The sequence below is a fragment of the Triticum aestivum genome, chromosome 2A (assembly GCF_018294505.1).
Source record: "Triticum aestivum cultivar Chinese Spring chromosome 2A, IWGSC CS RefSeq v2.1, whole genome shotgun sequence".
Lineage (NCBI taxonomy): Eukaryota > Viridiplantae > Streptophyta > Magnoliopsida > Poales > Poaceae > Triticum > Triticum aestivum.
This window is the reverse complement of record NC_057797.1, coordinates 26,011,106-26,029,316: the sequence shown is the minus strand read 5'-3', so window position 1 is coordinate 26,029,316 and position 18,211 is coordinate 26,011,106.

Sequence of the window (18,211 nt, the reverse complement as noted above, 5' to 3'; positions counted from 1 at the left end):
TGAATCTGGGCAGATCGTCAACTTGTTTGCGATTTTGCCGATGTTATTGTAGTTGATCCGTGCATGCTATGCAATTGTTCTTGCCATGTCTAGCTTTTATTTTGTGCCTTCTTGATGGATGTATGCTTGTCTTGCCATGACTTGCACCGTAGTGAGTGCATCGAGCTTGTTTACATGCCTTCGTGAGTTAAGTTTCAGCATGTCCTAGTTTTCACAAAGTCCGAAAACTGATTATGTTTTTGCTATGTTCGTGTGCTTGTTAGTATATTTTGTGATCCCTTTTGGCTCAAAGTCACTACGGGACTTTTGTTAAGCTTGTTGAGTAGCTCCATGCCATGTCTTTCTTTGTCATGTTCAGGCCCCGTAGCATGTTGTTTTGTTGCTCCGAAGAGGGCTATATGATGTGAAATTTTAGACAAGTGTTAATTTCACTAAGTCTGAAATCTGTTTTGCATTTGCGTTTTTGCCATGCTTGTTTGAACCTGTTAATGGATGAATTGGCCGTGGCTCAGTGTTAGTCTTTTGTTAAGCATCTTGTGTGCATCCCTGCCATGTATTTTGTTGTCATGTTTGAGTGCTGTAGAATGTTCATTTCATTGCGTTTAGATGCCTACTTGCTGTAATTCGCAGACCGGTGTCAATTTTGAATCGCTTGCCATTTCCAAACCGTAACTCCGATTCCGGCGTTCTTTATATCGTTTTCAAGCGATTTCATCCCATCTTTCCAGTGGCACACTTGGATTTCCAAGTTGAGGCCAGGTTCATGCATTTCCTGTCATATCTTGCATTTTGCATCCCGCATCGCATCCCGCATAGCATATGATCTTTGTACCGTGTTGTTTGAGTTTGCACATGGTTGATTGTATCCTTGTTGCTTGTTTGTCTTGTTGGGTAGAGCCGGGAGACGAGTTCTCTACCGAGGAGCCCGCTGAGTGTGCTTTTGAGGATCCAGTCAACTCTGACAACTATGCAGGCAAGATGATCATACCCTCGAAATCACTACTATCTTTGCTATGCTAGTTTGCTCACTCTTTTGCTATGCCATTGCTACGATGCCTACCACTTTCTTGCAAGCCTCCCAAATTGTCATGTCAAACCTCTAACCTACCTTGTCCTAGCAAACCGTTGATTGGCTATGTTACCGCTTTGCTCAGCCCCTCTTATAGCGTTGCTAGTTGCAGGTGAAGTTTGGAGGCCGTTCCTTGTTGGGACATCTTTTACTTAATTGTTGGGATATCATTATATTGCTATGTTATCTTAATGCATCTATATACTTGGTAAAGGGTGGAAGGCTCGGCCTCTTGCCTAGTGTTTTGTTCCACTCTTGCCGCCCTAGTTTCCGTCATATCGGTGTTATGTTCCCGGATTTTGCGTTCCTTACGCGGTTGGGTTATAATGGGAACCCCTTGAGATTTCGCCTTGTTTAAAGCTTGTCCAGCAATGCCCAACCTTGGTTTTACCATTTGCTACCTACCCTTTTCTTTCCCTTGGGTTCTGCAGACTCAAGGGTCATCTTATTTTAACCCCCCCGGGCCAGTGCTCCTCTGAGTGTTGGTCCACCTGTCAGCTTCCGGTGGCCACCAGGGGCAACTCTGGGCTGGCCTACCCGCACCTAAGACAATCTGAGTGTGCCCTGAGAAAGAGATATGTGCAGCTCCTATCAGGATTTGTCGGCACATTCGGGCGGTGTTGCTGGTCTTGTTTTAACCTGTCGAAGTGTCTTGAGTTACCGAGATACCGAGTCTGATCGGAACATCTTGGGAGGAGGTCTATTCCTTCGTTGACCGTGAGAGCTTGTGATGGGCTAAGTTGGGACTCCCCTGTAGGGATTGAACTTTCGAAAGCCGTGCCCGCGGTTATGGGCGGATGGGAATTTGTTAATGTCCGCTTATACATAACTTAAATATAAACCTAATTAAAATGAATCAACCGTGTGTGTTACCATGATGGCCCCTTCTCGGCGGAGTCCGGGAAGTGGACACGGTGTTGGAGTAATGCTTGCGCGAGTTGTTCCTCTAGATTCTCGCTCGCGCTTTGCCTCCTCTTCTCGCTCTCTTTTACGTATAAGTTAGCTACCACATATGCTAGTCGCTTGCTGCAGCTCCACATATATATTGCCTTGCCATTCCTATAAGCTTAAATAGTCTTGATCGCGAGGGTGCGTGATTGCTGAGTCCCTGTGGCTCACAGATACTATAACTCCAAATGCAGGGCTTGATGATTCCGCTCCAGGTGACGCGTATGAGCTCAAGTGGGAGTTCGACGAAGACTCTCAACGATACTACATTTCCTTTCCCGATGATTAGTAGTGGTGCCCAGTTGGGGGTGATTGGGACCGTGTCGCATGTTGGGTTCTCTTTTATTTTGGCGCCGTAGTCGGGCCTTGAGTGTATGGATGATGTAATGTTATTTATGTACTTGATTGACGTGGCGAGTGTAAGCCAACTATGTTCTCCCCTTTATTATTTACATTACATGGGATGTTGTGAAGATTTCCTAACTTGCGACAAATGCCTTCAATGCGATTATGTCTCTAAGTCGTGCCTCGACACGTGGGAGCTATAGTCGCATCGAGGGTGTTACAAGTTGGTATCAAAGCCTTCCCCGACCTTAGGAGCCCCATTGCTAGATCGTTTTTAGCGGCCGAGTTGTGTCTAGAAAAATGTTTTGAGTCATTTAGGAATTATATATCGGAGAGCTTAAGAATTCTTTTTACTTCCCAGTCTCCTCATCGCTCTGGTAAGGCATCCTGACGTAGAGTTTTGACTCTTCTCTTCTCAAATTTCACTAAATTTTTTTTAGGATCACGCGAGTATCTTGGAATCATTCTGATGGCTTATGATGAGAATACTGTCTTGGTGCCTCCTGTCAGGGGTTTAGTGGAAGTGTCCCGGGGAGTTGAGCTCTGAGGTGTTGTCATCATAATTTTATCGTTGCAATTCTGGAATACTTGAGATATGTTCGCCGACATCGAAAATCTCTTTTATGCAGTTCATTGGTGAGATAACATCGACGCCACCCAGTACTGGGGCGGTAGTTCGGGAGTATCGCCATAACTTGCATAACGGATGCTTTTCGAAGGTTGAGGTAGATGGTTTCCGAAGGTTTCTTAGTTATGTGTTGAAGGATGGATACAACTGGATGTAGGAATTGCTAGTTTGGGTGAGATATTATGCTTCCCCTGTATCCCCAACACCTGATTGCATAACCGGAAAGGTTCGGGAGTTTCATAGGTGCAAATTCTAGTAGCTCTAGTTGTTCTTCCACGGATATTGGTTTGAGATTGGAATTTCTTACCGATTATTCGTTCTTGTTCCGTACCTTGTTGATTTATTTCTCTACCTTAATTCTACGTGGCTTCTCAATTTATGGAGATGTGACCATTTGAAGAGGAATGCATTCATTCATTTTGTTCGGATGTGAAGACTATATGTTGCAATTTTCATTCCGTTGGATTCAGCTTCAATATTTATCTGTCAATGTGCTAATGGTGGTCAACCTCTTCAGGATGGCTCCTCCAATGTGCACGACTCCGAATCCTGATCCGCCACCACCTCCACCTCCTCCAGAGGCATGGCAAGCTGTGATGGCCGCAACCAATGCAAACACTCAGCTGATCATGCAAATTCTCCAAGAGCGCAATCAAGGCAGTCAAGGGAATCAAGGTAGCAATCAGAGTCACTTTGCTACACTCAACCAGTTCCTTGCTAACGGGCCAAAGACTTTCAGCAATTGTGTTGAGGCAACCGATGCTGATGATTGGCTTGTGGATCTGTGTAACCATTTCAAGTGCAGTAACGTCAGGCCTGAGGACTTGGTTAAGTTAGCTTCCTTCCAACTCAAAGATCAAGCTGCAGAATGGTTCCAGCAGTACAAGGATTCCAGAGGTGGACATGTTATCACTTGGGATGATTTCCGTTGAGATTTCCGAGCTCATCATATTCCCCAGAGCGTGGTTGAAAGCAAGTGTGAGGAATTCCGCAATCTGAAGCAAGGCTCTTTGTCTGTCTATGACTACAACAAATTGTTCCAGAAGCTCGCCCGCTTTGCCAAGCAGGATGTCCCTGATGAGAAGAGCATGATATACTAGTTCAGGGGTGGTCTCAGAGAAGATATTCAGCTCGCTCTTGTTCTCTTCGAGCCCTTGAGATACGATGAGTTCTACAACATGGCACTGAAGCAATAGGCTGCTCAGTTGAGGTGTGATGCTTCCAAGAAGCGAGTCAGAGATGTTACTCCTTCTTGTTCTACTCAAGTGGCCAAGCAGCAGAAGTTTGGGCTTCCTCCTCCTCCGTTCCGTCAACCGTATCAGCAGAAGAGCAAAGGTGGCAGTGGTTCTTCCCACCCATCCAACCCTGGCTTTCAGAACAAGACTTCGTCTCAAGCTCCAACATCGAGTGCTTCGTATCACCGTCCGCTTTCAGAGGTCACGTGCAACAAGTGCCAACAGAAGGGTCACTATGCCAACAAGTGTCTCAACCAGAGGCGTCTTCCTCCTCCTCCTCCTGTGAGATCGGCAAGTACAGCTGTGGTCAAGCATAACCCCAAGCATACCAAGGTCAATTTGATGAATGCAGCTCAGGCAGAGGACTCGTCAGATGTGATCATGGGTAACCTCCCTGTTAATGATATTCCTGCAAAAGTTCTTTTTGACACAGGTGCATCGCATTGTTTCATCTCGAGACCGTTTTCATCTAAGCATGGTTTGCCTTTGCAAATTTTGCCTAGTCCTTTAGCAGTTGTCTCTCCCGGTAAGCGCATGGAGGCTAACTCCATAGTTCCAGATGTTTCTATCACTTTATGTGACTACAAGTTTCTATCTTCTCCAACGGTTCTCGGTGACTCGGATATTGATCTTATTCTCGGAATGGCTTGGCTTTCTAAGCACAAGGCTCAGCTTGATTGTGCAGCCAGGCAGATTCAATTGACTCATTCGTCTGAGGATGTAATTGTCTTTGCCGCTCGGGATAATACTATCCATCTGTTTTCTCTCAATGAGAAGGGTGAATTGGATGCCATCTCGCAAATTCCAGTCGTTTGCGAATATCAAGACGTCTTTCCAGAAAAGCTTCCAGGAATGCCTCCGCACCGGCCAGTTGAGTTCGTTATTGATCTTGAGCCTGGCACGGAACCTGTGTGCAAGCGTCCTTACAAGGTCGGACCTGAAGAGTTAAAGGAGCTGAAGAAGCAACTCGATGAGCAAGAAAGAATGGGTCTCATCCGGCCTAGTTCTTCTCCGTGGGGTTGTGGTGTTCTTTTTGTGAAGAAGAAGGATGGAACGGACCGACTTTGTGTTGATTACCGTCCAGTGAACAAGAAGACCATCAAGAACAAATACCCACTTCCCAACATCAATGAGTTGTTCGAACAACTCAAAGGTGCTCAAGTATTCTCCAAGCTTGATCTCCGTATGGGCTATCATCAGATTCACATTCGTGAAGAAGATATTCCCAAGACGGCATTCAGAACAAGCTTTGGTTCATATGAGTACACTGTCATGTCTTTTGGCCTCGCCAACGCTCCTCCGACGTTCTCTCGCATGATGAACTTCATCTTCAACACCTACACCAATGACTTCGTTTTGGTCTATCTCGACGACATTCTGGTTTTCTCCAAGAACAAGGAAGATCATGCCAAGCACTTGCGTTTGGTTCTCGATAAGCTCAGGGAACATCAGTTCTACGCCAAGTTCTCCAAGTGTGAATTTTGGCTTGATGAGGTTCTTTATCTTGGTCATATCATCTCTGCCAAGGGCATTGCCGTGAATCCTGAGAAGGTGTCTGCAATTGTGAATTGGGAACCTCCTCAGAACGTGAAGCAACTCCGCAGTTTTCTCGGTCTCGCAAGCTATTGCCGAAGATTCGTTGAAAACTTTTCTAAGATCGCGAAGCCTCTCTCAAATCTTCTTCAGAAGCACGTCAAGTACGTTTGGTCTCCGGAGTGTGATATTGCTTTCAACACTTCGAAAGAGAAATTGATCACCGCTCCAGTTCTGACTCCACCTGATGAATCCAAGCCGTACGAGGTTTTTTGTGATGCCTCTCTCCAAGGTCTTGGCGCAGTATTGATGCAAGAGAAGAAAGTTGTTGCTTATACATCTCGCCAGTTGAAGCCTAATGAGAAGAACTACCCCACTCATGATCTCGAGTTGGCGGCAGTTGTGCATGCTCTTTTGACTTGGAGACATCTTCTATTGGGAAGAGAAGTGGACATTTTCACTGATCACAAGAGTCTCAAGTACATCTTCACTCAGCCTAATCTCAACCTCAGGCAAACTCGTTGGGTTGAAATGATTCAAGAGTATAATCCGAGTATTGAGTACACTCCAGGCAAGGCCAATGTGATTGCTGACGCTTTGAGCAGAAAGGCCTACTGCAGTAGTCTGATTCTTAAGCCTTATCAACCCGAGCTTTGTGAAGCTTTCCGCAAACTTAATCTGCAAGTTCTTCCTCAAGGTTTCCTCGCCAACCTTCAAGTCTCTCCTACCTTGGAAGACCAGATTCGCCAAGCCCAGCTTCTTGATGCTATGGTCAAAAAGGGGAAGATTGGGATTCCCAAGAGTCAGTCCAAGTACAAGTGCTACCGCCTTGATGACAAGGACACTCTCTTCTTCGAGGATCGTATTGTTGTGCCCAAAGGTGACCTCCGTAAAGTGATCATGAACGAGGATCACAATTCTCTCCTCTCCATCCACCCTGGGAGCACGAAGATGTATCAGGACCTTAAGCAAGCTTATTGGTGGACTCAAATGAAGCGCGAGATCGCTCAATTCGTGAATGAATGTGATGTCTGCAGAAGAGTGAAGGCAGAACACCAAAGGCCAGCAGGTCTCCTCCAACCTCTTGCCATTCCAGAATGGAAGTTTGAACACATCGAAATGGACTTCGTGACTGGGTTTCCAAAGTCCAAGCGTGGCAATGATGCTATATTCGTTGTCATCGATAAACTCACCAAAGTGGCTCATTTTCTGCCTATCAAAGAGTCAATCACTGCAGCTCAATTGGCGGAACTCTATACCTCTCATATTGTCTCTCTGCACGTTATTCCTCAAGTGATATCTTCAGACCGTGGCAGCATCTTTACCTCCAAGTTTTGGGATTCTTTTCAGAAGGCCATGGGCACTAACATCTGCTTCAGCACTGCTTTCCATCCTTAAACAAGCGATCAAGTTGAGCGTGTCAACCAGATTCTTGAAGATATGCTCAGGGCTTGTGTGATCTCCTTCGACATGAAGTGGGAGGATTGTCTTCCTTATGCTGAATTCTCCTACACCAACAGTTTTCAAGCAAGTTCGGGCAAGGCCCCTTTTGAAATTCTATATGGCAGGAAGTGTCGTACCCCTCTCAACTGGTCTGAAACCGGTGTACGTCAGCTTTTGGGTAATGACTTAATCACAGAAGCAGAAGAAATGTGCAAAGTCATTCGAGATAACCTCAAAGCAGGCCAATCCCGCCAGAAGAGCTACTATGATAGTAAGCACCGTGATTTGGCTTTCGAGATCGGAGATCATGTTTACCTCCGCGTCTCTCCTATGAAAGGTACTCGCCGCTTTGGTATCAAAGGGAAGCTTGCCCCTAGATACGTGGGACCTTTCAAGATTGTTAGCAAGAGAGGCGACCTTGCCTATCAACTCGAGCTTCCTTCAAACTTTGCAAATGTTCATGACGTGTTCCATGTCTCTCAGCTTCGAAAGTGCTTCAAGACTCCTGACCGCACCGTCAACTTCGAGGACATTGAGCTCCAAGAAGATCTTTCCTATCGTGAGCACCCAGTTGCTATTCTTGAAGAGACTAAACGCAAGACTCGCAACAAGTCAATAAAATTTCTCAAAGTCAAGTGGTCACACCATTCCGACCGTGAAGCTACCTGGGAACGCGAGGATCACCTCCGTTCTGAGTACCCGGAGTTCTTTCAGTCCTAGATCTCGGGACGAGATCCTTTCGTAGTGGTGGAGTGTTGTAACACCCCGGATGTAACTTTCCCAAATTGTACTCCAACTCTTGCCGTTTCCGGCGTTAAGTTATATTTATTTTCCTCGGGTTTGGGTTTTGTCTCCGTGTGTTGTTGTCGTTGTCATGCATCTCATATCATGTCATCATGTGCATTGCATTTGCATACGTGTTTGTCTCATGCATTCGAGCATTTTCCCCGTTGTCCGTTTTGCATTCCGGCGCTTCGTTCTCCTCCGGTGGTCATTTCTAGCTTTCTTTCGTGTGTGGGGATTAAACATTTCCGTATTGGACCGAGACTTGCCAAGCGGCCTTGGTTTACTACCGGTAGACCGCGTGTCAAGTTTCGTATCATTTGGACTTCGTTTGATACTCCAACGGTTAACCGAGGGACCGAGAAGGCCTCGTGTGTGTTGCAGCCCAACACCCCTCCAATTTGGCCCAAAACCCACCAAACTCTGCTCCATGTCCTAGAGCGTTCGATCACGATCGCGTGGCTGAAAGACGCACCTCATTTGGACTCTCCTAGCTCCCCCTATGCTTATATATACACCCCCCTCCGAAATTCGCGGTTCGTTCTCCCCCTAACCCTAAAATCTCAGATCCGACACCGCCGGGCACGTCCGGACGGCGCCGGACATGTCCGCCGCCACCGCCTGCCCAACCACGCCACGCCACGTGGCGCGCCGCCCTCCACCCGCCGTCGGCCCGCGAGGGCCCAAGGCCGGCCCCCGCCGCCGCGCACCCGGGCCGCGCCCGGCTCCCTCGTCCGCCGCCCGTGCCCGACGTCCTCCTCCCGCGCCGGCGAGGCTCCGCCACCGGAGCCGCTCCACTCCGGCAGCCCCACCGTGCCGCCACGGCCGTCCTCGCCGCCCGGCGTCGCCTCCTCGGTCCGCCGCTGCCCCGCCGCGCCGACCTCGCCGCCGTCCTCGCCGCGGCCGCCGCCCGCCACCACCGGCCGCCCCGGACTCGTCCCCAACTCCGGCGACTGCCGGTGAACAGTGCTGCTGCCGCCTCGGGCCGCGTGCCCCGAAACCCTAGATCTTTCCAGAGGTTTTTTTTGCCAAGTCCCGGATATTTTTACTTCATATGCTCCTGTTCGAGGTCCCGTAACTTTGCATCTGTAGCTCCGATTTGGGCGTATAGCATATCAAAATGTTCGTCTCGATCAGTGCATCATTTCATTCCATTGCATCATTTTCATTTGAGTTCATCTTGATGCCCGAAATGCTGTTAGAAGGAGGCTTCGTGAGTTAATTGTCAGATCTGCTAGTTCATCTTAGACTTTTGTCATTTTTGCCATGATTATTGTGTGCATGCTATGCCTGTGAGTCCTTCATATGTTTTGTTAAGGATTTTGTTATCATTCCAGAGGTGCAACCCATGTATTTTTAGGATGTGTGTGGTGACTTGTGCAAGCTTGCAAAGTGAGGCACCCGGTAATTCTGTTTTCAGGGACTTAGTAGTTTTCACTAAGTTTGGGATTATTTAGTTCATGATGCCATATGTTCTTGTTGTTTCCTAGTGATCCGTGCCTCTTTTGAGGATGATCATTAAGGGAGTTTTGTTAATCTTGTTATGCTCTATCCATCCATGTCTTTGTTTGCAATTATGGAGGAAGCTAGCTTGAGTTAATCGAGCTCTACTTTTACTTCGTGGTGAATCTGGGCAGATCGTCAACTTGTTTGCGATTTTGCCGATGTTATTGTAGTTGATCCGTGCATGCTATGCCATTGTTCTTGCCATGTCTAGCTTTTATTTTGTGCCTTCTTGATGGATGTATGCTTGTCTTGCCATGACTTGCACCGTAGTGAGTGCATCGAGCTTGTTTACATGCCTTCGTGAGTTAAGTTTCTGCATGTCCCAGTTTTCACCAAGTCTGAAAACTGATTATGTTTTTGCTATGTTCGTGTGCTTGTTAGTATATTTTGTGATCTCTTTTGGCTCAAGGTCACTAAGGGACTTTTGTTAAGCTTGTTGAGTATCTCCATGCCATGTCTTTATTTGTCATGTTCAGGCCGTGTAGCATGTTGTTTTGTTGCTCCGAAGAGGGCTATATGATCTGAAATTTCAGACAAGTGTTAATTTCACTAAGTCTGAAATCTGGTTTGCATTTGCGTTTTTGCCATGCTTGTTTGAACCTGTTAATGGATGAATTGGTCGTGTCTCAGTGCTAGTCTTTTGTTAAGCATCTTGTGTGCATCCCTGTCATGTATTTTGTTGTCATGTTTGAGTGCGGTGGCATGTTCATTTCATTGCGTTTAGATGCCAACTTGCTGTAATTCGCAGACCGGTGTCAATTTTGAATCGCTTGCCATTTCCAAACCGTAACTCCGATTCCGGCGTTCTTTATATCATTTTCAAGCGATTTCATACCATATTTCCATTGGCACACTTAGATTTCCAATTTGAGGCCAGGTTCATGCATTTCCTGTCATATCTTGCATTTTGCATCCCGCCTCGCATCCCGCATAGCATATCATCTTTGTATCGTGTTGTTTGAGTTTGCACGTGGTTGATTGTATCCTTGTTTCTTGTTTGTCTTGTTGGGTAGAGCCGGGAGAAGAGTTCGCTACCGAGGATCCCGCTGAGTGTGATTTTGAGGATCCAGTCAACTCTGACAACTGTGCAGGCAAGATGATCATACCCTCGAAATCACTACTATCTTTGCTATGCTAGTTTGCTCGCTCTTTTGCTATGCCATTGCTACAATTCCTACCACTTGCTTGCAAGCCTCCCAAATTTCCATGTCAAACCTCTAACCCACCTTGTCCTAGCAAATCGTTGATTGGCTATGTTACCGCTTTGCTCATCCCCTCTTATAGCGTTGCTAGTTGCAGGTGAAGTTTGGAGGTAGTTCCTTGTTGGGATTTCGCCTTGTTTAAAGCTTGTCCAGCAATGCCCAACCTTGGTTTTACCATTTGCCACCTACCCTTTTCTTTCCCTTGGGTTCTGTAGACTCAAGGGTCATCTTATTTTAACCCCCCCCCCCCCGGGCCAGTGCTCCTCTGAGTGTTGGTTCCCTTGGGTTCTTCATGACTTATACATGTTCCTATGACTATGAGATTATGCAACTCCCATTTGCCGGAGGAACACTTTGTGTGCTACCAAACGTCACAACATAACTGGGTGATTATAAAGGAGCTCTACAGGTGTCTCCAAAGGTACATGTTGGGTTGGCGTATTTCGAGATTAGGATTTGTCACTCCGATTGTCGGAGAGGTATCTCTGGGCCCTCTCGGTAATGCACATCACATAAGCCTTGCAAGCATTGCAACTAATGAGTTAGTTGTGAGATTATGTATTACGGAACGAGTAAAGAGACTTGCCGGTAACGAGATTGAACTAGGTATTAAGATACCGACGATCGAATCTCGGGCAAGTAACATACCGATGACAAAGGGAACAATGTATGTTGTTATGCGGTCTGACCGATAAAGATCTTCGTAGAATATGTAGGAGCCAATATGGGCATCCAGGTCCCGCTATTGGTTATTGACCGGAGACGTGTCTCGGTCATGTCTACATTGTTCTCGAACCATAGGGTCCGCACGCTTAAAGTTACGATGACAGTTATATTATGAGTTTATGCATTTTGATATACCGAAGTTTGTTCAGAGTCCCAGATGTGATCATGGACATGACGAGGAGTCTCTAAATGGTCGAGACATAAAGATTGATATATTGGAAGCCTATGTTTGGATATCGAAAGTGTTCCGGGTGAAATCGGGATTTTACCGGACTAACGGGAGGTTACCGGAACCCCCCGGGAGGTACATGGGCCTTAATGGGCCTTAGTGGAAGAAGAGGAGAGGCAGCCAGGGCTGGGCCGCGCGCCCCTCCCCCCTAGTCCGAATGGGACAAGGAGAGAGGGGGCCGGCGCCCTCTTCCTTCTCTCTCTCTCTCTTTTCCCACCTCGCGAGTCCTATTCCAACTAGGATTGGGGGAGAAGTCCTACTCCCGGAGGGAGTAGGACTCCTCCTGGCGCGCCATATGTGGCCGGCCGGCCTCCCCCTCTTGGTCCTTTATATACAGAGGCAGGGGCACCCCAGAGAGACACAAGTTGATCCACGTGATCTTATTCTTAGGAGTGTGCGGCGCCCCCAGCCACCATAGTCCTCGATAATATTGTAGCGGTGCTTAGGCGAAGCCCTGCAGCAGTAGTACATCAAGATCGTCACCACGCCGTCGTGCTGACGGAACACTTCCCCGACACTTTGTTTGATCGGAGTCCGGGGATCATCATCGAGCTGAACGTGTGCTAAAACTCAGAGGTGCCGTTGTTTCGGTGCTTGATTGGTCGGGCCGTGAAGACGTACGACTACATCAACCAAACGCTTCCGTTGTCGATCTACAAAGGTACGTAGATCACACTCTCCCCTATCATTGCTATGCATCACCATGATCTTGCGTGTGCGTAGGAATTTTTTTGAAATTACTACGTTCCCCAACAGTGGCATCCGAGCCTAGGTTTTATATGTTGATGTTATATGCACGAGTAGAACACAAGTGAGTTGTGGGCAATATAAGTCATACTGCTTACCAGCATGTCATACTTTGGTTCGGCGGTATTGTTGGACAAAGCGGCCCGGACCGACATTACGCGTACGCTTACGCGAGACCGGTTCTCCCGACGTGCTTTGCACAAAGGTGGCTAGTGGGTGACAGTTTCTCCAACTTTAGTTGATCCGAGTGTGGCTACGCCCGGTCCTTGCGAAGGTTAAAACAGCACCAACTTGACAAACTATCGTTGTGGTTTTGATGCGTAGGTAAGATTGGTTCTTGCTTAAGCCCGTAGCAGCCACGTAAAACTTGCAACAACAAAGTAGAGGAGGTCTAACTTGTTTTTGCAGGGCATGTTGTGATGTGATATGGTCAAGACATGATGCTAAATTTTATTGTATGAGATGATCATGTTTTGTAACCGAGTTATCAGCAACTGGCAGGAGCCATATGGTTGTCGCTTTATTGTATGCAATGCAATCGCGCTGTAATGCTTTACTTTATCACTAAGCGGTAGCGATAGTCGTGGAAGCATAAGATTGGCGAGACGACAACGATGCTACGATGGAGATCAAGGTGTCGCGCCGGTGACGATGGTGATCATGACGGTGCTTCGAAGATGGAGATCACAAGCACAAGATGATGGTGGCCATATCGTATCACTTATACTGATTGCATGTGATGTTTATCTTTCATGCATCTTATCTTGCTTTGATTGACGGTAGCATTATAAGATGATCTCTCACTAATTAGCAAGAAGTGTTCTCCCTGAGTATGCACCGTTGCGAAAGTTCTTTGTGCTGAGACACCACGTGAGGATCGGGTGTGATAGGCTCTATGTTCAAGTACAACGGGTGCAAAATAGTTGCACACGCAGAATACTTAGGTTATACTTGACGAGCCAAGCATATACATATATGGCCTCGGAACACGGAGACCGAAAGGTCGAGCGTGAATCATATAGCAGATATGATCAACATAGTGATGTTCACCAATGAAACTACTCCATCTCACGTGATGATCGGACATGGTTTAGTTGATTTGGATCATGTAATCACTTAGAGGATTAGAGGGATGTCTATCTAAGTGGGAGTTCTTAAGTAATATGATTAATTGAACTTAAATTTATCATGAACTTAGCCCTAGTAGTATTTTGCAAATTATGTTGTAGATCAATAGCTCGCGTTTTTGCTTCCCTGTGTTTATTTTGATATGTTCCTAGAGAAAATTGTGTTGAAAGATGTTAGTAGCAATGATGCGGATTGGATCTGTGATCTGAGGTTTATCCTCATTGCTGCACAGAAGAATTATGTCCTTGATGCACCGCTAGGTGACGGACCTATTGCAGGAGCAGATGCAGACGTTATGAACGTTTGGCTAGCTCAATATGATGACTACTTGATAGTTTAGTGCACCATGTTTAATGGCTTAGAATCGGGACTTCAAAGACGTTTTGAACGTCATGGAGCATATGAGATGTTCTAGGAGTTGAAGTTAATATTTCAAGCAAATACCCGAGTTGAGAGATATGAAGTCTCCAACAAGTTCTATAGCTAAAAGATGGAGGAGAATCGCTCAACTAGTGAGCATGTGCTCAGATTGTCTGAGTACTACAATCGCTTGAATCAAGTGGGAGTTAATCTTCCAGATAAGATAGTGATTGACATAATTCTCTAGTCACCATCACCAAGTTAGTAGAACTTCGTGATGAACTATGATATGCAAGGGATAACAGAAACGATTCCCAAGCTCTTCGTAATGCGAAAATTGACGAAGGTAGAAATCGAGAAAAACATCAAGTGTTGATGGTAGACAAGACCACTAGTTTCAATAAAAGGGCAGAGGGAAGAAGGGGAACTTCAAGAAGAACAGCAAGCAAGTTGCTGCTCAAGTGAAGAAGCCCAAGTCTGGTCCTAACACTACTGGAATCAGCTACTTTGCCATCTGCCAGCTCTTTGCCGTCTGCTAGCAGACGGCAAAGAAGCTCTTTGCCATCAGCTACCCGAAAGCAGACGGCAAAGAACTGGCTGATGGCAAAGAAAGCCTTTGCCATCAGCCGGTTCTTTGCCGTCCGCTAGCAGACGGCAAAGAATCTTTGCCATCCGCTAGCAGATGGCAAAGAGGGAGGGGCCCCACTGAGGAGCTGGTTAAAAAATACTTAACACGGCCCCCCTCTTTGCCGTCCGCTAGTGGACGGCAAAGAGCACATTAGCGGATGGCAAAGGTGGCGAACGGCAAAGATTAAACATATCTAACAGCGCGCCATATCACAGAGGAGGCGACAAACTTCGTAACAGCGCACTACGAAGCCAAAAATCGTCATTTGCATAATCCGAAGCCTCGGTACAATGCTGATGAGCCTAAAAAGGGTGGATCCAACCTCAGCCTATCGAAGGGAATCTCGCACCAGCTAGTGTTTCACATCCAGTATCTTTGGATGACAAAGAATGGCGGACCATTTCGTTGTATATCTTCAACAACCTGATAGAAGTGCGGCCGTACATCGAGTAAGTTCTCGGTACATTGTTTCGCAACTTCTATTTCCTTTGAACTACTCTTATTCTTGGATATGTCATACAGTTGATACGTCGCCATATTCTCGTATGGAGCGGAGATCCAAAAGGATTCCGTCGAAGAGTATGAGCTTCTCGCAAAGCAAGGAGGTGGCTATCCCGGTTTCATCTCTTGGTTCAAACAAACGGTAATTTCTATTAGACAATTTCATTTCATTCGCTAATTTTTGCATAATGCAACAATCCTTTCATATTAAACTTGTAGGCTAATTAAGAGTCTATGGACGCCGAATTGAGACAAGTCGCTAATGGTTTTGACTATAAGGTCCGTTCATTTGACAAGTACGACATCAACGGGTATCGCTTTCGTACCTATGGCAAAGAGCTATCTATGGCCGACCGAAAGTCTACAAATTGTTGTGTATCTGCTATCGGCGAAGGAGGTACCGAGTATTATGGGAGAGTTGAAGCAATTTATGGACTTCTGTTCTATGGTGAAAACCCACCAAATGTCATAGTCTTCAAATGTTATTGGTTTCAGCCGAAGGAGACTAGAAGGACTCATGAACATATAGGGCTAGTTGAAATCAACCAAAGCACTCATTTAGATGTTCCTGATGTCTATATTATGGCTCAACAGGCGACCCAAGTATTCTATCTACCGTGGGCCTGCCAAACTAATCCAAATCTGAAAGGTTGGGATGTCGTTTATGAAGTGCCGCCACGTGCTAGACTTTCTCCCCCAAAGGAAGAGGATTATGAACCTCACATTAACCCAGACACATATGAAGGAGAATTCTTCCAAGAGACACGTCTTTCCAAAAAGCGTTTCAAGAACCGCTATACTTCACCCCAAAACATTGAAGTAGACAGCGACAATGAATCCGACATCACCCCAGAGGAGGAACAAGAAGAGCCAGAACAAGAAGAGGTTACTACTGCGGATGACCTGTCAATGCTTGACCGATTACGTCAAGGTGGCCTTGCACCTGTTGATGCCAATGAACCCTATGAGCCCATCATTGATTATAGTGATGATGATGATTATGCATTTATTGATGATACTGATCGAGATTATTAGTAGTGTCAGGTATTCAATTTTTTTATGTTGTACTTGATGATGATACACTTAAGTGATATACATATTATTATTCATGTCGGTACTTTTTTTATGTTGTACTAATTTCGTTTATTCTTTGTCATGGCAGGTGTTGAAAGATGGTGGGCACTGGTCGGGAGCGCGACGAGGCCCCTTCTTCGTCGGCGTGTGGTGCGAGGTCTTCCATTCCACACGCACCTCTCCGACGAGCGTTGCTGGACAGTATGGCGACACCGCTGGGCCCTTCTTCGTTGACCGCGGTGCCCAGCAGGGGACGAGGTAAGAAGAAGAGAGGAGTTGGAGCACGCGGTCGCGGGAGAGGAGGTAGGGTGACTCGTACGGTGCCTTCCTCGCCACTGCCCCCAGCTGTTTCACCCGAGCACGTGACTGCTAGGGTGGACTCGTCTGAGGAGGAGGCTGCACGGACTCCGGTCCACGAGCCTCCAGTCCACGAGTCTTCAGCCCACGAGCCTCGGATCGACGGGCCTTTGGCCCACGAGACCCCGGAGGAGCACACGTCTGGATGGGGTACCTGGTCGGGTCAGCCTGAGCATGGCGGGGAGCCGAGTGGCCATGCTGATGATAGCGGGGAGCCAACTGATGAGGAGGGGGAGGAGGGGGGCAACGTCTACCAGCGTGGTGCTACACGGCTCCCGTCCGTGCCGGTGACCCGCGAGCAGAGGTGGTTGATTTTACCTGATGGGGAGAGGTATGTAAGTGCATTTAATATTTTTATACCTTCTACATTCACGTTTCTTCAAATAACTAATGCGTTGGCCTTGTCATGCTGCAGGGGTTGGGATCACCATCATAGTGTCCGCCGGCCCAACTCCGTCCTTGGAGTTCTTTGCCTGCAAAACTTCCCGGGGTTTGTCACGTTGCCTGGTGAGGGTCGGCTTCCAGAGCTTGGATTGAGCTGGGATCACTACGTGGCTGCCCCGGCCCCGCCGGATGAGATTATCGACGGTGTCGTGTGCGACACGAGGGCAGACATGGTGATCAGAAAGTTCTGGGTAATTTCTCCTTTGCACATTTAAAAATCTTCAACTAGCTAGTTATTAATTGTACTAATCAATATTGTCTCATTTGATTGCAGACATTCTACAGGTGTGAGGAGGGATATGAGGAGGACGCGGCACATGTTATCGAGAACGTCTGCAAGCACCTACTCCAGAACTTACGGCACGAGGCTCGGGTGCAGGCTGTTCGAGACTACTACGCCTTGCGTGGTATCAAGAAGACCAAGACCGCGTGCCGCGATAAGTTCCTGAGTAAGGAGCAGTACATGAAGGTAATTCTTAAGGCCTTCTCTACTTAAGTTCCTTCATTTAGTAATTCTTAGCCGTAGCGCTCAAGTTTCTATTTGCTAACGTAGGCGCCTCCGAGATGGTGTGCGGATCGGATGGATTGTTGGGAGGTGTTGGCCGATGAGTGGTGCTCAAAACAATGGCTAGCCCTCCACAACGAGGCCAAGTACAAACGTGCCCAAATGGAAGGTGTGCCACACCATCAAGGCAGCTGCCACTTATATCAGTTCGGGCGCAACTGGGTATGTGGTTTGCTTCATGATTCATGCAATTCATTCATCATGCTAGCTTGAGCCCTTTAATTACTAATTTTCATTGTTTCTCTCTTTCAGGCATGCTACAATAAGGCGGATAAGGTGCCAGAGGTGTATGACCTGTATGCCATGGCCCACACTGCCTCTTTCAAGAAAGTCAAGGCTTTCTCTCAGTCTGACCTCGATGATGCAAACAACTTCACCAACATCTCCTCCCACAACAAGCTCGTGAGATATAGAGATGAGGGGAAGGCGAGGAAAGGGGAGGACTTTAACCCGAGCCAGGGTCCCATTGATCCAGAGCTGGTGATGATATCTGGTGGCGGGAGGTCCCATGGCTCCATAGCCATTGGAGATGGACTTATCCGTTGTCCTAGCACTCTCCCGGAGATCAAGGCGCGTTAGTCGAGCTCCGCTCCTGAGATAAGGCCTTGTGAACGGCCAGTGCAACTCGCCATCAAGGTTAGTGATACGTACTCAGTTATCTTTCTCCATTACATTATGTGCGCTTCCATCAATGATTACAAATGGTCATGTGAGTGGTGTTGCAGGCTGCTATACAGAGTGAGAGAGATAGAACGGAGAA